This window comes from Wolffia australiana, chromosome 8, assembly GCF_029677425.1.
Source record: "Wolffia australiana isolate 7733 chromosome 8, ASM2967742v1".
NCBI classification, from domain to species: Eukaryota; Viridiplantae; Streptophyta; class Magnoliopsida; order Alismatales; family Araceae; genus Wolffia; species Wolffia australiana.
The window spans coordinates 16,470,497-16,490,968 of record NC_135842.1 but is presented as its reverse complement, the minus strand read 5'-3'; the positions used below and the strand labels follow the sequence as shown (position 1 = coordinate 16,490,968).

General features: G+C 46.0%; 1 long non-coding RNA gene across 1 annotated transcript; it reads right to left on the bottom strand.

Annotated features, from left to right (window-relative positions):
* Nucleotides 1–15,730: 15,730 nt before the first annotated feature.
* Nucleotides 15,731–19,249, bottom strand: LOC144706930 (uncharacterized). Its single transcript, XR_013582346.1, has 4 exons — nt 18,673–19,249; nt 18,517–18,554; nt 18,375–18,434; nt 15,731–16,082 (listed from the first exon to the last, which is right to left on the bottom strand). It is a non-coding gene; the product is annotated as an uncharacterized LOC144706930 (long non-coding RNA).
* Between the last annotated feature and the right edge of the window lie 1,223 nt (nt 19,250–20,472).

Genomic DNA, 20,472 nt, shown 5'->3' with positions numbered 1-20,472 from the left:
TGACAAATATGGTACTTTGTTGGGACCAGAAAGTTTTAGAAATTTTCTTGACGCCGAGGACTGTTTATCTCTTTCCGATATTATAAAAAAATACTTTTAGACCTTTTCTTGAACCATGTGTAATCGTATGGTACAAATATGCCCAGGCGACCTCTTAAAAAAATTATGATTTCCAATCATCATCATCATCTTTCTTTGTCCTCTTCAATTGTGCTTGCAAAGTTGAAATGAAGCAAGATGACTAGGACTGACACGGGTAGGATATACTAACTCAACTAGAGATGGATAAAACAGACCACAAATCACATGATCGAATTTGATTTAAATCTGGTGAAAATACTGATGGTGCAGCTCCTTTCCTCAATTGAGGGCGGGAGTATTGTCTTAAAACCACCGTGGTGAAAACAAAGCAAGAATGTCAATAAATTGAACGGTCAATCGCAAGAAGATTCAAAGGCCTAATCAACTATGCGCGAGAAGATTCAAAAGCCAAATCAGCTAATCTGATGGTGGTGGAAAAACAATTGAGGAACACTGGATGAAAAACAACGACACGAAAGTGGATAGAATTTACCTCGGCACTAGTGCAGTGCGCCGTTGCGATGCGGGTAATTCTCGACACGTCATTGGCGGGAGCGAGTGACATGCGCTTTGATAGGGTGTCGCGGATTGAATTGCACGGTCAGTTGGCATGGGTTCAAGGGGGGAGTTGACCCATAACAACGTTAGGGATAGCGGCCCAAAGACTAAACGATAAACGAGGCACGTTGTTGCAAGATGTAGGATCTCAAGCAGGCGATAGTCGTGCACGTGGGTAGGGCTTGAAGTTATGTGTGTGGTAGCCGCATGCCACTGTGTGCGCGGTGGGCGCGGGCGCCCCTGTGCGTCGCGGGTGCGGGCAGGTTCGGACGGTGTTGTGTGAGGCAGAAGGGGTGGCCGTGCATGAGGCTGATGAGACAGGCAAAGAAGTAGGTAGTGATGGAAATATATGTGGCCTGCAAGCCAATCACACATTCCACATCTTGTTCCGTATTCATTAATAGAACATATTCATTATAGTGCATGTGTGGTGTGTATAATGAAGTCCATGAATAAATGATCGGACTTAGTGAATTATGATGAGATCATAATATGGAGATCACTAGTCTTTAAGCATGTGTTCTAGACATTCCTATTTAAAGGAAACGCGAGAAGGACATCGAAGTATCCGGATAGAATTGCACTATCTAGCCTCACTCATATGATGAGTATGGCCGGTCCCATAGCCATTAGTGTGGCGACACTAAGGATAGATAGTGGGTGCTCTTTAGTGGAAAGAGTTCATTGAATTGATCCGTACGAATCCCTGAATGGTATTATACCAAACTGTCAATCAGGTTGATTCACGTCACGGTTGTGTAAGTGGTCCTTAGACCTGAGACACCAAAGACGTCTTGTGGACAGATAGTTGTACTTTGGCTATGGTCAACGAGTCTCTAATAATGGGATTCTAAACGGTCTTAGTTCGGGTGCATCAAGAAGTACACGAAGGCGATTGAGTGGTCAAGATGGGATCGTCCACCCTCGCTATAAGAGGTGACAGCTCAAGGAAGATGATGCGATGAAGTCCTTGGCCAAGGGAGTGAAATATCAGAGAAGAGTTCTCCGATGATTTCCGAATGCATCAGTACTAACTCGGATGATCGATTAGGGTTTGACAGTTGACCATACCCTAAGTCGTCCAAGGAGCGTCAAGTGGATGAGGGATTATACGCACACGGTAACTGATGACGAACAGGTTCCATGAGTGAGTCGATACACACTTCTTTGTATCTTTTGGGACACGAGGTGTAGCTTGGCACCCCACGTGTCGGAGTCTCGACCTATCGATTGGGTTAAATCGATCTGACGTTAATTAATCTATATGATGATATAGTTAAATAATTTGGAAGGCCAATAAAGGTTATTGGGCTGCTGGAGTCGTTAACTAGACTTATACATGGGCCTAGAGGGTCACACACAAATGGTTTTTGGACATTGGAAGATATACTTAAGTTTAGAGGGTTTTTATGAAAAATACCCACTTAGTAAAAATAGGGGAAGGCCTTGAATGAAATCCACCTAGGCCAGAATTGTTCAGGGGCCTTTCCCCTTCTTCTCCATTCTCCCAACACCCCCTCTCCATCCCTGATGTGATCGAGATGACGTAATGATGCCGACGGAGAAAGAACGGGGCTCATCAACAAGAAGGAGGAGATCTGACGCGCCGAGCGCCGTGTGGATACGTCTAGAGGCTGCACACTTGAGCAGCTCAACTCGTCTCGCTCCGGGATTGAAGAAATCACGAGTGAGATTCATGCAAAGGTACATCGTTTCAATGTTTTTGTTGATGTCGTTCGATTCGCAAAAGTCTTCCGCTGCGCATCATTTTGTTTTGTTCATCCATCTCAAGGCCTATAGAAGCAAACAGGTAGGGGGGTCCTCCTCTTGACGGAGGAGGCGACAAAATGCAGTGGCAGCAACGGTTGGAGGCTAGGAAGAAATTCTCTTAAAAGAAGAAAACTTCAATTCCAAAAGAAAATTGCAAAGTATTTCTTACAACATCGGCCTATGTATAGGACTTGGAAGAAGAAGAAAATAAGATAACATTTAATTTAAAACCTAATATTAATCGACGTTGGCAACGTGTCAACATGTCACGCCAAAGGATAGTTCTGAAGTTGGCGTTAGCGACGTGTTATGATGCGGGATGTCTCGTGTGAAGGTGGAGGCTTGTCTGATATAGGTGTGTTGTCGTGGTCGCCATCATGCAAACTTGCGGTGGAGGAAATTCATCATTCAAGCACTTGGGAAGGAGCGAGCTTGCAGTGGAGGGCACTGCCATCGTTGTCTAGAGCTTATCTAAAATTACGATACACCCTAAAATTATAGATACGAGTGGGAAATGTGAAAATATCAAAATATGGATTGATGAGAATTCAAATAGGAGTTTTGATACAATGGTCTAATCTCATGTTTTATTGAGAATGAAAACAACCCTAGTCTATAAACATGAAAGCCAATGGGAGGATAACTAATATCGTAATCATCATTATTCTTTACTGGTGGGGCCCACTCGCAATGCTCGCTTGGGGTAGAGAGAGAAGACAGAGAAGGAAATCAGTGTCTTGAATTTTTTTAATCATAAATGTTAACAGTAAATCTGGAGATGGTTTAAAGAATTCCTTAAATCATAAATGTTAACAATAAAACATTGCCAGATTTTGGAAAACTTCAAAAATCAACAAAAAGGATAAACTAGTATTAAATCATTGCATAAAATACATTTTGAATAACTCACTACTGAAAAATGTCATCACTTCTTGTCTTGTGTCACCATATGCTATCCTTGCTGACTTGTGACGTCATTTGTTAACTCATTTTAGACCCAATCATCTGTTGGGACATCAACATCGACTCTGTAGAACCCTTTCACCTCAGTTTTACTCGGCGATGTTGTCTCTTCTGCCAGCTGCCACCTTACATCATAAAAAGAAAAATGAGCAGAGCTGAATCAAACTCAAACCCATCAAATTACTACAATTGATGATGCTGAAAATACCAATTGTGTCGTTCATTTGATCCAAGAGAAGAACTTACTGATACCTTGGGAGCAAGACCACCCAATGGTAAGCAATGGTGACGTCGAAAAGGGGAAAATAGCCCACTCTCGAGGCTTTCTTCTTCTATGACTTATTCGCAGTATCGTCTGCAAATCTGAGGGTACATATTTGATTTAATTCAGATCGGATAGTTTCGCTTGGCATAAATTAGGGTAATAGAGAAGGAAAAAAATTATGACCCCTCAACCAGAATCTGAACTTAAAGGTTAAAAGTTAATTTCGATCAAAATGTTGGGATGTCGATCGGATGTCGACTTTTCAATCAAAATTTGGGGCTGTCTATCCGATTGAATTCGAACTTCGCGGTTAAAATTTATGGATATGAACTTCTCAATCACCATTTAGGGATTTCCGCAAAAATTAAAATATTCTCGATCGAAGTTCTCCATCGATCAGAATCATTTAAATAAAATTTAAAATTCTCGGTCATTTCTAGATAAAAAGTTAGAGCTCCCGATCGAATATGAAATTATCAATTCCCTGCAGAATACGAATTTCTAAACAATCCACTTTATTAGCCAAACGTTTGAATTTGTGTTTACGAGCCAAACATTTGAACTTCAGTTTATGAGCCAAACATTTCGGTTTATGAAACAAATAAAACAACTGTAAATTATAGTATGAAACAAATAAAACAACTAAAAATTAAAACTTTCGATCGGATATGAAATTTTCTACTCCTCCCAGAACATGAATTTCTAAACCGAAATGTTTGGCTCTCGATCGATAGACTGAGATCTAATTTTTAGAGCAAATAACTTGTGATCTATGAAAAGATTTCAAGTTTGATGAAAAGATTCTGATCAATGGAGAACTTGGATGTCCATCGATCAGAAATTATCTTCATGTCTTCATCTTTCTTTATCACTGAGATCTAAATTTTAGAGCAATATTCAGAATAAATTTAGGGGGATTCTTGATCAAAATATAGAGCTTTTCGATCAAAATTGAGGATCTTCGATTGAGATTAGAAGAAATCACCTTTTTCTTGAAGCAATCCCTAGAGGAAAATAGGCTATGCTTGTTCTCATATCGCTGGAGGAAAATCGAAGCAGTCACCCGGCCTCCCAAACCCCACTCTCTTGTTCTCATATCGACCATAAGCTGCATCAACTATGTAAAAGATCTAAAAGTAACAGCTTGACAGCCAGGTATTCAATAAACTATGAAATTAACACACATTATGCAGGTAAACTATCAGAACGAACAATAAATTCAACAATTGATTGATATACACTAGTGTCAGTCTTCGACTGCTCTAATAAAAAATGACTTCTGAAAATTCCAAACTGCTCACCAAAAAATAGATTCAGATAATGCAAATTCCAGATCTGAGCGAATGATTTCTCTAGTCGATTTCCTGGATCGTCGAGTCTATCAGTGAACTCAGAAGATCACCACGTGCGACACATCACTTCCACCTACCAAGAGAGACAAAATCATAATCATGACCATACATAGATTCCCAATTAGGAGGAAGTTCATCGCGAAAAAGTAGGCAAAAAATGCACACTCATCAGAAATGACCCAAAATGTGGAAGAAGCAAGCAGAAACCCCAGCCAAATTGAGAAAATAAGCACCACGCGTTCGAAGAGGAAAAAACCTAAAAGCAGTAGAGCAACTAAACTGCGCCGGTTACAAAAATTGCAGAGAAATCGCCGTTAACAACAGCCAACGTCTTAAACAATAAAGGATTGTAGACCCACCCATCGAAGAGAAGGTTTCCCCTGGCGAGCAGCGCCCACGCGGTGGCGATAGTGGCTTCCTCGCACACTAGGCCATCCGTGGAGCCGGCCGATCGCTTGTTCCATCTTCCCTAGACCGCTTCGGCGTGTGTACATCCCCAGGTCAGACCACGGGAGATGGCCCACGTCGCCCACGTCGTTGTTGGCTTGGCGAGAAACCTTCTCTCCCTGGCGGCGACGGGACCCAGTTTCCGCCATAAGGCTGCAAGCGAGCCTGAATGGTGGTGCCTCTGCTCCACGGTGGGTCTCCGGCAATTGCGCTGGAGAGGTGAGGAAAAAGCACGCCTTGCGGTCTCTGAATAGCTCTTGTGGAGAGTGCTGGGTTGCGACTCCTCCGCCTTTCCCTTGAGCTCGAACGCCCCCACCGTCTCGACTCCCCTGAACAGGGCGTGGGTGCGAACTGATCGGGGGGGGGGGAGGGAAGTTGGTTGGCGGCAGCGGGTAGGGGGCACGGGCGCCCGGGGGGGAGGGCAGGGCAGGGAGGGGCGGGCGGCGGGGAGGGGGCAGCAGCAGGGACGGGGCACGGGTGGTGGGGGGGCCCGGGGGTGGGGGACGGGGGGTGGCAGTGCCCCCACTCGTGTGCACGACCTAACCTCCCGAACAAAGGCTTCTCTCTCTCTCACTCTCTCTCTTCTCTCTCACTCTCTTTTCATCCAATCAGAGTCCAGAAGGGTACACCAATTCCTATTACTTTAGTATAGATGTTGATGACTATATCCTCATTGACAATGATGTAGAAATATTGTCCACGATAAAAGAATTTGATAAAAGATATAAATCCCACTGAAACATAAAGTTAGAGTAAGGTCATCTCCAAAGGGACTGGCCTTTAGATAGGTATTTAATATTTGAGTTACTAGTTAAGGGAGATAATTATATTAAAAATACTAATGAGATAGTGAGTGTAGTGGAAGATAGGTAACTAGCATGTGGTAGAATATTATATATCATTTATGGATTCTTATATTTACTAGAAATAGTAAAGAAATGAGAGAGATAGTAAGAATTATGAGAAATATTATTTAGAATTATGCAGTGAGCGGAGAAGTTTTATAAAATATATTAAAGTTCTACAAATAAAGGCTACTGGTTACTTACTAAATGAATAGCAAGCTAAATGAGAATATCAATAGATTTCAAGGATAGTGTGCATAATATTTGAGTTAAGTGGAATAAGAAGTCATAGTATGAGAGGTACGAAGAAAGTCAAAAGAATGTGAAGACACTAGTGAGAAGTTTAAGGATGAATATTATTATTACTAAGTCATAAGTCAGTAATAGGAGTTGAATTCGATTTATATGGATTTAGTAGTTACTATATAGTTATAGATGTGTGTGTCTATTTGCATATTGTTATACTATCTTTATAAAATTTAAGGGGTGATTTGGTCAAACAGTCGAACATAGTTCGACCAAATGTTGGAAAATAGATCTAATAGTAGATAGATATTTTTTATATGACTTGTAGACTGTTTTGTATTTATATAAAATTAAATGCTATATGCTATTTCATAATTTATCATAACTTTAATTTTCTCTCTCATTTCTTTATTATTTCCTGTCCAAACAAAGTACCAGAGCTTCCTTTTTGTTATTTATTTTTCCACACAATTGACATAAAGTATCATGAATAATTTTCCATTTAATCATGAAGGATTATGGTGAGAAACCACTTGATCCCTTCTAAAAGTACCCTTGTTTATTCTTAGGTATATGTAACACTATATACAAAACTTTATTTAAAAATGTTTGAAATCTCAAATAATAAGTCCTCTTCTAACTCTGCATGGTTAATCAATTAGGTTAAACTGGGAGAAGTTCAGCTGTGTCAGCTTCCTCTCTTTAAAAAACCCAAATTTTTGACACTGCATATTAGGGTAAATTAACCATTAAATTCTAGTGTGAATGATCATCATCTCTTTGCACCATGGTCATTGTGATTTCTCCCTTTGGATGATCTTATGGTGTAATATGAATCTTGGAAGAAGGATGATCGGAAGGTCCAAGCCTCACATACGCAGATAACAATATTACAATTTCAGTAATATGATGTAGAGTTTTTTAAGAGCCTTGTTTTTCTCTTAGACGAGTTTCGCTTTTCATATGTGGTGATACCAATGGTCAAATGTATGTTTTACAGGAAGAGAGTATAATAAAGATGCATCCATTAGCTGGGCCACCATGAGAGTGTTCTCTGCATATCGTCGCTAAACAAAAAATTACAATTAAATCAGAATACAATTCTGATGCCGGAGAGGGACTGGCTAGGCAATCAAGGGTTTACAGAAGAGAATGGCTTGGGGTTAAGAAGGTCGTGTAATAATGCCCGCAATTCATCGTCATCTATAGTACCCTTTTCCATTCTGAATATTCCCACTCTGAACAATATTGTCTTCTGGTCTTGCATCTACAAAAGTACAAAAGACAATGAGAAATATAGTGATGCCCATGACGATGAAATGATAATGAGAGAAATAAGATTAGGAGGGCAACATACACATCGGTCATAGAGGGGACAGATACGTTATGGGCACGACTATGAGGAACGATGTATTCCAAGTATATACTTCCATAACAAGAAGGTGAAGCACCTTCTTCCATTAGTGCGGTCTCGAGCAACTTCCACTCAATAAAATTGTCTTCCGACCCTACATCTAGCAAAAGAAGAATAATATGATGGGTAAAATGATGCTTTTTGTGACGCAGAGAACAATGAAACGGAAAGAATCGACCCTAAGAGAGTGATTGATTTAAACCCCGGTAGTTAATAAAGTTGGGATCTCTTGGGGCCCAACTATTCTTGCGGAGGATAACCAGGCGTGTTCCCCACGAGGCGACTGCAATGTCAAGACGACCATCTCAGGGACGCTAGTGGTCTCAATGGTGGGTGTCGGGCATTGGACAGAAGGAAGCTCCATTTCACCAATCTTTAGATTGGGTGGGATTTCAGAAGGAAACACATTGCCCCCATTTAATACGCTTCTCAAACAGCAAGGTTGTTTTTGAAGGAACCATTGGGGCCGTAGAGGGGCACCTCGACCCTCGGGGTTTTCTATTGGTGAGAAAAACGTGAATAGTGTTAAACTAGTCACTAACTAAAAACCTCTGTCTGAATCAGTGTTAGGGCCCTAACTAGGGGGCACTCCCTGTCCAGAGGCCTGCGTGCTTATTGGGAGGGCGTGTCCGCGTTTTCGACTCACCACATTAATGGACTGAGTCATTATGGATAGCGATGGCCAAATACCTGATCTTTCAGGCCATTGCCCCTGTACGTGGTGATACACCACAGACACTGCACATGCCCGTCCACACCCAGGGGAGGACAGATCAGGTATGGTTCGTGCATGCTCGGCGCACAGGCTGATTGGTGTGTGCGCTCGTGCGCGAATTGCCGCTCGCCAACGCCAAGCGCCACGCGCGGGCGCCAACGCTACGCAAAAGCGCCAAGCGTCGTGGGGGAGATGGAAACACTAAGCACGGGTGCGGGATGCACAAGCCGGGCGACGTGCCGTGGGTGCAGTGCGTGGAGTTGTGCGGGGTGCCGCGAATCGGCCGCGCGGGCAGTGCGCGCATTGCGTGTGTGTGGCGCGAGGGCCGGGAGACATCCTGCCAAGAGACTAAGGCATGTGGCCCACTAAGAGCGCCGAGATAGCATAGAGGGCGCGTAGCACTCCCGCGGGTACTGCTAGGCGCGTAGTGCTTGGCTTGGGGGCATCGAATGTAGCAGCGTCGCGCAGACTGCGTGCGAGGGTGTTGACACGGGTGCCGCTGGCGGGTGTGATCGTCAAGGTAGGGGTGGCGTGTGTGATCGCCACGCCCGCGAGTGCACAGCGCCCGGCCCGGCAAACTTGTGTAGCTGTAGAGCAGGCATGCGCGAGCGGAGCGGCAGCCTCTAGGCGGTGCGGTGACAGTACTTTGGCGCAAGGCGCCTCGTCTCGTTCATTGTATCACCCCTCGTCTTCCCCCCCATGTAAGGGTCCCAACAATGATGTACTATTTTATGATATTAATGCAAAGACCCTATTCCCTGATGGGGCTGCGTCCCCACCATCTTCTCTAACCCCTTCTATGCGATGTTAAGCATTTGCAAAGCTTCTGCTACAAGAGATCAAGGCTGCTTAGTGTTTTGCCCTAAACATTGAGACCGACACACGCCAGATCCGAGCAAGAGTCTTAGCTCAAGATTTGACCGTGTGACAACTGGTATCAGAGCCAGGTTGGATCGCCTCCCCCTGTGCTTTTGACCCTGGTTGAGGAGATGGAGTCGTTTCGCACAAAGTTATGCAAAGAGGGACGACAGAAGGAGAAAGAGTAGATGCTCAACTCCCGGATGCTGCAAAATAACATGTTGGGTTTGAAGTCCCAAGTTGACAAGAACTACGATGAAACAACGTCGGACATGAGAAAATTGCGGGTGGAGACCCGCCAAAAGCAGGAAGTCCTCAAAGAAGATGTGAGACAACACGAGGACACGATCTAACAGCTGACCGAGATGGTCCTGACCCTAAAAATAAAGGTGGAAAAGCTTGAAGAAGGCCCTAGCAGCCATCCCAGCAGTGACAATGGAGAAAAGCACACACTCCCTCCACCGCAGTTCGACGGGTCCCGTAGGGAAGACGTAGTGGCAGATTTCCTATATGACTGCGATCGATATTTTGGTGACAGAGAACTCTCAAATGAGAAGAAAGTGCTGTGTGCTAGCTACTTCCTCACAGACAAAGTGAAGTTGTGGTAGCGTTAGCGAGAGGAGTGCGGAAATTGGCCACCTCCCACATACGAATACTTTGTGTGGGAGATAAAGGAGAACTTCATGTCGCACAACACGACGTGGATTGTGAGGGGAGAACTTGAAAACCTCAGGATGACGGGTAATCCAAGAGAATATGTGGGCCAATTTGTGTCCATAATCAGGAGGATCATCGACATGTCTGAGGCGTACAAGCTCTACCATTTCGCTAAGGGCCTTCCCCACTGGCTCCAAACAGAGCTTGAGAGGAGATATTGTAGAGACCTAAATTCGGCTTACAAAGTCGTGGAAGGAACAGAGCTCCACCCCTCTAGACCCACCAAAGCAGAGGATAAACCCGTGAACGGGAAAAAGCCGCACCAAGAACGCGGTGAGGCACTAGCAACACCAAGCAATCAAGGCCTGAAAAGGAAGTTTAAGCCAGGCCATGGCATCCCGAGACTATGGAGACAGAATCCAGACGGTGGGGGCAACAGGTTGACTTGTTTCGCTTGTGGAGGCCCCCATTTCATGAAGGATTGCCCGTGAGGTACGGCGGCGGCCACCAATGTCAATGTGATGGTCATGCCGCCGGCTCAATCGGATGTTCACGGGGTTAGCAGTACGATGACCCTGAAACCCCTCTAGTGCCTGGTGGCACTACAGGGAGGTGCCCTAGTCTAGTATGAGGGTATGGACCTCTTGCACGTCCTGGTACTGATTGAAGGCAAACCCTCCACGGCCATGGTCAACACAAGGGCGATGCACAATGTCCTCGTAGAATGTGAAGCAAAGAAGCTCGGCTTGAAGCTTTCTCCAAGCATGGGGAAGATCGAGGCTGTCAATTCGGAGGCCCGAGACATCGTTGGCGTGGCCAAGGGGGTGCGGTGGAAATGTGGGAGGCCCGGACCAACTTCATCGTGTCCCCCATGAATGACTTCACGGTCGTCCTGGGTCTCGACCTCCTAATGGGATTGCGCGTAGTTGTGTTTCCTCAGTACCGCGGCATGTTGTTCCCAGAGGGATCTCACCCATGTTTTGTGAGCGACCAAGGGGCCTAGAAGCCGTGGAATACCGCTCTCATGTCCGTCATGTAAATCAAGAATGGATTGAGGAAGGGGGAAGAGACCTTCCTTGTCACCATATGAGGGCCGACACCCTAGAAAAAGGGTGAAAGGCAGGGATGTGCACCAGCCCGTTTGGCGGCACTTAGTTGGGGTGACGACGATGATAACAACCCCGTTGCAGCCGCGGGTGGACTACCGGGGCCAATTGCGGAGGTACTACGGGAGTTTACCGGGGTGATGCCCGCGCAGCTCCCCGCGAAGCTGCCGCCCAAGCGAGATTTGGACCACGAGATTGAATTACTTCACAGTACATGTCCCCCTGCGTGGGCACCCTACAAGATCCCCCCCCCCCCTTTACCTGGAAGAGCTGAGAAAACAACTTCAAGAATTGCTGGAGAGCAAGTTCATCCGGCCGTCCAAGGCTCCCTTCGACGCCCTAGTTCCCTTCCAGAAGAAGATGGATGGGTCGCTCCATTCAGATTCATCTTCATCGCTCCCGCTCACTCGCGCCTGCTCATAAGCACCTAAACGCTCGCTCACTCGCGTCTAAATCCTCATATATTCACCGCTTCCGCGCCTCTCCGCAGGAATTTGAGTTGTAATTCAACTTTTTCAGTTAAGTTAGTTTCTTGTTTGTTATTCAATATAACAAAGAACATATTCACGCTCTGTAGGATTTGAACCCATGACATTGGGTTTTGGAGACCGACGTTCTACCGAACTCAACTAAGAGCGCTTTCTTATGACAGAAGATACAACTGTATGGCAAAGAAATTCCTTGCATATAGTCTCATAAAATGCAAAATTATGCCCAATTATAATCGATCTCAATTAATCCCTCTTACCCATAGGATAAGTAATTGGTAGGGATGAAAGGTTTTGAACCCGTGACATTTTTTACCCAAACCAAACGCGCTACCAAGCAGCGCTACATCCCCCTTTTTACAGTGTCATTGTAGAGATTCCCTTTCTTGTTTTCCACCTCGTTATTTCTTCCATCGAAGAAGATTGCCATTTTGGCTTTTTTGTTGAATATACTATAAACTATATACTTAAAAATAAATAAATAATGATTTGGTTCCGGAGGGGTCTTTTTTTTTAAGGGGCAAGCAAAATCCCATCTACTGGCGGTACATAGACATTTTGGTTATAGTATAAATCGAAGGATCCTTTATTTAGTTCCAGCATCTAATCATACATGTATTATAATAAAGAAGGAAACACAGGTTATGTTATATAATAACATTCCCCGCTTGTGTTGATTACTCTAAGGTTTTGGTTTTTAGCAGGTTTTTCTTGCAGAACCTTCATCGCTCCCGCTCTTGCGCCTTCGGAATTTCAGGTCGAACCTTTTTAAATTCTAATTATTGTTATTGATCCGGCTTTGTGTGGACTACCGAGCCTTGAACAAGGTAACACTAAAAAATAAATATCCTGTACCGAATGCTGAAGAGTTGTTTGACAAGCTCAACGAGGCTTGCCACTTCTCACGGATGGACTTGAAGAGCCGGTACCACCAAGTGCGGATCAAGGAGGGGGAGGAACCGAAGACGACGTGCGTGACTCATTACGGATCCTTCAAATTTTGCGTGATGCCTTTTGGGCTCGCGAACGCTCCTGCCACTTTTTGCTACTTTTTTGTATTTGTGTACTTGGATGATATTCTCGTATACAGCCAGAGCTTGGATGACCATGTGAGGCACCTAAGGAAGGTGATGGCCAAGCTGAAGGAGCACGAGCTCTACCTCAACCTGAAAAAGTGTGAGTTTGCCTTGTAGGAGATTGAGTTCCTCAGACACCAGTCCGAAAGGGAAGTGTTCACATGGATCCCTCCAAGGTGGAGGCCATCAGGAATTGGACAGAGTCGAAGGGAGTGCCACAGTTGAGATCTTTCCTTCGGTTGGCTAATTACTACCGGAAGTTTATCAAAGGCTTCTCCCGACTAGCTGCACCTCTAGCAGATCTGTTAAAGAAAGATATGAAGTGGTAGTAAACAGACCGATGTCAAAGAGCATTTGTCAAGCTGAAGGGTGCAGTCTCTAGTGAACCGATGCTCCGATTGCCCAAGTTCAATAGACCATATGAGGTACATACTAATGCTTCTTATTTCGCACTTGGACATGTCTTGATGCAGGATGGACACCCCATGGCTTACGAGAGCCGCAAGCTAAATGACGCGAAAAGAAGATATTCAGTACACGAGAAGGAGATGATAGCGGTGGTACATTCCATGTGAGTCTGACGCCACTATCTCCGCGAAGGAAAATTTGTTATCTACACCGACAATGTGGCCACCAGTTGCTTCGAGTCCTAGAAGAAGTTGACCCCGAAGCAAGTAAGATGGCAGGATTTCTTGGCGGAGTTCGACTTCGTCTTGAAGTACAAACCAGGGTGCGCCAATCAAGTGGCCGACACCTTAAGACGCAAAGAACTAGAAGTGTTTATGGCCGCACTTTCAGCAGTCTAAGGAAGCATTCTCGATGAGATCAAGTTGGCTCTAAAAGATGATCCAGAAGCCGTTCGCCTGATGAAGCGCATTGCTACGGGCAAGACAAGGAGATTCTGGACAGAGGATGGCATGATATACGCAAATGGGAATAGGCCGTATGTTCCCCGTGCGGGTGGACTACGCTGGAAGCTCCTTTACAAAGACATGATGCACCCCATGCCGGACACCCAGGGCAGGCCCAGACGCTTGCGCTCTTGCCGAACAACTATCACTGGCCAGGAATAGAACGAGATGTGGAAGCCTATGTTCGTTCATGCCTGGAGTGTCAATAAGACAAGACGAAGAAGGCAAAGGCAGTTGGAATGTTGGAACCTCTCCCGAGGGCGAGCATACCGTGGGAGTCTATTTCGATGGATTTCATCACTTGCCTTTCGCGCGTGGGGGGCATGACGCCATTCTGGTTGTCATCGATCGTTTATCCAAATATGCCACGTTCATCCCCACCACGTCGGAAGTGCACGTAGATGGCGTGGCTCATCTGTTCATGTCCTATGTGGCGAAGTACTAGGGTCTTCCACTGGACATCATTAGCGACAGAGATACAAGATTCACGTGTCGTTTGTGGGAGTCACTGCTCAAGTACATGGGCTCCAAGCTCAAATTTTCTACGAGCTTCCACCCCTAGACATATGGTCACACAAAACGTGTTAACTCCATGCTCGAAGAATACCTACGACATTACGTTTTGGTCAATCAGAAGAATTGGGTGGAGGTGCTAGATGCAACGTAATTTGCGCGTAACATCAACCGGAGTTCGGCTACGGGTCATTCGCCGTTCGAGATTGCAACGGGAAGACAGCCACTGACTCCTCCGGAAGTGGTGAAGAGAAAGGGGAACGAATATTTCCCCGCGGCCTTCCGCTTTGCGCGCGATTATCATGCTCGTATTGAGGAAGCCCACGAGGCACTAGAATGTGCTTCTCAAAGAATGAAGAAGCACGCCGATCAACACAAAAGGGATGTAGAGTTCCAAGTCGGCGACCTGGTTTTGTTGAAGACCAACGCGCAGATGTTAAAGACGAAGCAAACAAAGCAACGTCACAAAGGTCTGGTACCCCGCTATGATGGACCTTTTGAAGTGGTAGCGAAGATCGGACGGGTTGCCTTCTCGCTCAACATTCCCCGTCGACTGGCAGTCCATCCGGTCTTCCATGTGTCGGTTCTGAAGAAACATATACCAGATCCCGAAGACGTGGCGAGGAACTAGCCCCAGCGTGCGCAGCCGAATGTGCGGGCGCATTTCGGCGTCACGGTTGCTATCACAAGATTGTGTACCTAATTAAGTGGAAGAATAGACCACCGGAATCAGCCACCTGGGAACGCGACTCAGACTTATTGTAGTTCGAGGATCTACTGCGAGCATATGAAGCGAAGCAGCAGGTGTCCACGAGGGCGTCGACAAGTTTACACGGCAGGGGCGTGCTAGGCCCCTAACTAGGCGGCACTTCTTGTCTAGCGGCCTGCGTGCTTATTGGGAGGGCGTGTCTGCATTTTCGGCTCACGACATTAAAGGACTGAGTCATTATGGGTAGAGATGCCCAAATACCTGATCTTTCAGGCCATCTCCCCTGTACGTGGTGATACACTACAAACGGTGCATGTGCTTATCCACGCCCAGGGCGGAACGGATCAGGTACGGTTTGCGTGGGCTGATAGGTGTGTGTGTGCGCGTGCCAATGCCAAGCACCACGCACGGGCGCCAATGCTACACGAAAGCGCCAAGCGTCGGGCGAGAGCAGGAAGCGCGCGGGTGCGAGACGCGCAAGCCGGGCGGCGTGCCGCGGGTGCAGTATGCGGCATTGTGCGGGGTGCCGCACAGCGGCCGCGCGGGCAGCGCGCGCATTGCGTGTGCGGGGCGTGGGGGCCGGGAGACATCCCGCAAGGAGACTAAGGCATGTGGCGCATTGAGAGCGCCAAGATGGCATAGAGGGCGTGTAGCGCTCCCGCGGGTAGTGTTGGGCGCGTAGCGCTCAGCTCGGGGGCGTCGAATGTGGTAGCGTCGTGCAGACTGAATGCGAGGATGTTGACATGGGTGCCGGTGGCGGGTGTGATCGTCAAGGCAGGGGTGGCGTGTGTGATCATCAAGGCACGGGTGGCGTGTGTGATCGCCACGCATGCGGGCGCACGGCGCCCGGCCCGGCGCACTTGTGTAGCTGCAGAGCGGGCATGCGCGAGCGGAACGCCGGCCTCGAGGCGGTGCAGTGACAGTACTCTGGCGCAAGCCGCCTCGTCTCGTTCATTGTATCACCCCTCGTCTTCCCCCATGTAAGGGTCCCAACAATGATGTACTATTTTATGATATTAATGCAAAGACCCTATTCCCTGATGGGGCTGCATCCCCACCATCTCCTCTAACCCCTTCTATGCGATGTTAAGCATTTGCAAAGCTTCCGCTGCAAGAGATCAAGGCTGCTCAGTGTTTTGCCCTGAACATTGAGACCGACACACGCCAGATGCGAGCAAGAGTCCTAGCTCGATATTTGACTGTGCGATAATCAAAGAGGGAGAGATCTAGAAAGACATAGAGACTGAGAGGGAGTCCAATTGTGAGAAATAAAGAGATCGAGAGAGAGAAAGACAGTTGACATTGAGAGGAAGTAAACCGAAAAAGAAAGAGAAAGTGAGCAAGAGAGAGTGAGAGGGAGATTAAGCCATACCGAGAGACAGAAAGAGCGGGAGACCATGAAAAAGATTCTCCGAGAGCGAGAAAGAAAGAAACAGAGAGAACGAGGGACATATTCATGGAAAGAGAGAGCAAGTGAAAGATCCACCGAGAGCGAGAAAGAGAGAGACCGAGTGCGAGAAAGAGAGAAAGAGAGTGCAAGAAAGAGAGAGCGAGAGAAAGGTTCACAGCGAGAGAGATAGGAGACGGAGAGACGGGCTCAGCAGATCGAGAGAGAGAAAGAGGGAGAGAGAGAATGAAAGGAAGACTGACCGAGAGAGAGAAAGTACGCGACACAGAGAGAGAGAAAGAGAGACAGCGAGACAGATAAACCTTGAGAGAGGGATTAAGAGAGGCTGAGAGAGAGAGAGAGTAAGCGAGACCTAGAGAGACAGAGAGAGAAAAGCGAGAGAAAGATTGACCAAGAGAGACGGAGAGAGAAAGATCGAGAGAGAGAGATAGAGCAACAGAGACCGAAAGAGAGAAAGGCGAGAGACCAAGAGAGCAAGAGAGAGAGAGAGAATGAGAGAAAGAGCGAGACAGCAAGTGAAAGAGAGAGAGCGAAAGAAGTTGAGAAAGAGAGACGGAGAGCGGAGTGAGTGAGAGAGAAAGAGAGCATCAGAAAGAAAGAGAAAGAGAGACAGCGAGACAAAGACGGACCTAAAGAGAGGGAGAAAGAGAGGCTGAGAGAGAGAGAGAATAAGCGAGACCTAGAGAGACAAAGAGAGAAATGCGAGAGAAAGATTGACCGAGAGAGAGAAAAAGAGAGAGACCGAGAGAAAGAGAGAGTACGCGCGAGAGAGAGAGAGAAAAAGAGAGACCGAGAGAAAGAGAGAGTACGCGAGACCGAGAGAGAAAAAGAGAGAGAGTACGAAAGGAAGATTGACTGAAAGAGTGAGTAAGCGAGACAGGGAGAAAGAAAAAGATAAAGACAGAGAGCGAGAGCAAGATTGAACGTTAGAGAGAGTAAGCGGGACAGAGAGCAAGAGAAAGATAAAGACAAATAGCGAGAGGAAGACTGACTGAGAGAGAGAGTAAGCGAGACAGAGAGAGAAAAAGACGAAGACTAGAGAGCGAGAGAAATATTGACCGAGAGACAGGGAGAGGAGAGAGAAAGAAACCGAGATACAGCAACAGAGATCAACGGAGAGAAAGCGAGGTACAGCAACAAAGTCCAAATAAGAGAAAGCGAAATACAGCAACAGATGCCAAAGAAGAGAAAGCGAGGGAGAGCAAGAAATTGAGGGAACGAGAGAGAGCAAGAAAAAGACAGAACACGAGAGAGCAAGAAAAAGAGAGAACAATAGAGAGAAACAAAAAGGGAGAACAAGAGAGCAAGAAAAAGAGAGAACAAGAGAGCAAGAAAAAGAGAGAACAAAAGAGAAAACAATAGAGAGCAAGAAAAAGAGAGAACAAGAGAGCAAGAAAAAGAGAGAACAAAAGAGAAAACAGTAGAGAGCAAGAAAAAGAGAGAACAATAGAGAGCAAGAAAAAGAGAGAGCAATAGAGAGCAAGAAAAAGAGAGAACAAGAGAGCAAGAAAAAGAGAGAACAATAGAGAGCAAGAAAAAGAGAGAACAAGAGAGCAAGAAAACGAGAGAAAACTTGGTAAAAAAAAGAGAGAGCAAGAAAAAGAGAGAACAATAGAGAGCAAGAAAAAGAGAGAACAAGAGAGCAAGAAAACGAGAGAAAACTTGGTAAAAAAAAGAGAGAGCAAGAAAAAGAGAGAACAAGAGAGCAAGAAAAAGAGAAAACAAGTGGTAAAAAAAAAGAGAGAGCAAGAAAAATAGAGAGCAAGAGAGAGCAAGAAAAACGAGAGAACGAGAGAACTAGAGAGAAAAAAAAGAGAGAGCAACAAAAATAGAGAACAAGAGAGAACAAGAAAAATAGAGAACAAGAGAGCAATAAAAGAGAGCGCAATAGAGAGCAAGAAGAAGAGGGAACACGAGGGAGAGCGATCATGAGAAAGAGAGGAGGGTCGAGTGAGAGAGAGAAACCAGGAGAAAGAGAAGATATATACGCACCTGCCATGTACCAGACCAAGGCGTCGTACCCTACACTCTGACAAACGTTGTCGTCCGAGTCTGCACTTACACAAAAAAGAAGATGAAGATGGACGTAAGATCATATGGAAAGAGGAGAAGACTGAGATGGTGATTAAAACACCTTCTATTAGTACGGCCGAGACCCAATTAGGCAAATATCTTCCGATCCGACATTTAGCAAAAGAAGATAAGACGATTGGTATAGTGATGCCCATTACGATGCAAATAACGAAAAAACTGAAATAATCAAAAAAATAATCTGAATTTCAATAAGAACCTTTGAATATCAGCGGATGTTAAACATCCTCATTCATAGAGGGAGATGGGAATTTCGATTGTTCTGATCGTTGAACCGTATTCTCAACATGGGTTTGGTGTCCTAACCCGGATGATAAAATAAAGCTATTCGGTTTGCTAAAAAAGCTGTTTGACTGATTGATGAACCCAGTAGGCGGATCTCCCTGTTCTGGAGCCTTTACATCTTCAATAACTCCTGGCAATGCAAAAAAATCAGAAATAGGCCCTCTGGAATAGGAACCCTCTGAAGTTTTCCCACGAGATTCAAAATAACTAAATTAAGACATCATATCCATTATATATGGCGAACATCTCTGGCGATAGTCTTCTGGAGTGGCGGGGTCGCTCCAGAGACTTTTGCACGAGATGAAAGAACCATCGGCGCGATAGGTAGGCAGATCGACCTACCATATCACCTTGGGTAAGAAACATCGAAAGCTTTACGCCAGTCTCCAACGAAAACCCCACGCTCAGGATCAATGAGAAAGATCTAGAAAGACATAGAAAGGAACGGAGAGAGAGCGAAAGAGAGAGAAAGGCACCATGGGAGTGATAGAGTGATCCTCACCGTAGATTCCAAATCCAACGTTTAGTTTCCTATTTTGTGCAGGATTAAGTCGCAGCCGTCGGATCTGTGGAGTTATGGCGGCATCCACAAAGCCACGTCTGAGGAAGTGGGGCCCGACGGTTGTAACTGCTATCTTTAGACTTGTGTTCATTTAAATGCTCCTGTGAAGGATGCTGTGTGTGTGCGAAATACGCTGTGTGTTTTCTTCTTTCCTTAAGTGTGTGCTTTTGTTCTTGGTTCTCCCTCCGTCTCTGTGTGGCTTGGCTTGAAGCAGGTCGTTCCTTGAGAGCCTTTGTGCTTACAAGTGGTATCAGAGCCAGTCTGATTCCAAGGACCTGTCGCAATGCCGAAGCGTGGAGAACCATCAACTCAAGGAGAGAAGAACACGATCGACGACTCGACGAGGAAACTCGAGGTCGTTGTTCCAACACCGCTGACGCAGCTCTCAGCGACAAACTACCGGCACTGGGCTATGAGGATGGAGGTGCATCTCGACGCCCAGAATCTGTGGGATGTTGTAGCCGGAGCGGAGACGAATCGACAGAAAGACAGGCTGGCTCTTTCTGCCATGCTTGCTGCGATTCCAGAAGCATCAGGAGTGCAGCTGGATATCATCAGATCGTTCCATGTGGGGATTGATCGGCTCGCCCAGTCCAGAGCTCAAGGCTTGCGTCGAGAGTTCGAGAATCTTACCATGAAGAAGGAGGATAAGATCGGTGATTTCACTGACAAATTCACAAGAACAGTGTTCGAGCTAAGGCAATGTGGTGACAACATTGAAGATCGAGAAGCTGTGAGAAAGCTGTTTCGTTCCATGCCCCCCAGGTACGATACGCTTACGCTCACTCTGGAGCAATTCGGTGATATGGACACCATGTCACTTGTGGAAGCTATTGGATCTCTCAAGATCCACGAGATGCGTCTTGCTGAACGAGATGCAAGGGAAGAAGAGCAGGCACTGTTAACTAGAGCTATGAATCATATGAAGAAAACCAAACCTTCCGAAGGACAGACCTCAAGAGGACGAGGACGCGGAAGGGGTAGAGGCAGAGGTCGAGGCAGAAGCAAAAATTCCCAAAATGAAGACCAGAAACAAGATGAAGAGAAGAAACCGTTTGATAAATCAAAGGTGCGGTGCTATAACTGTCAAAAATTTGGGCATTTTGCAGATGAGTGCACGAATGAAAAGAAGCCAAGAGTTCGTGAAGAGGC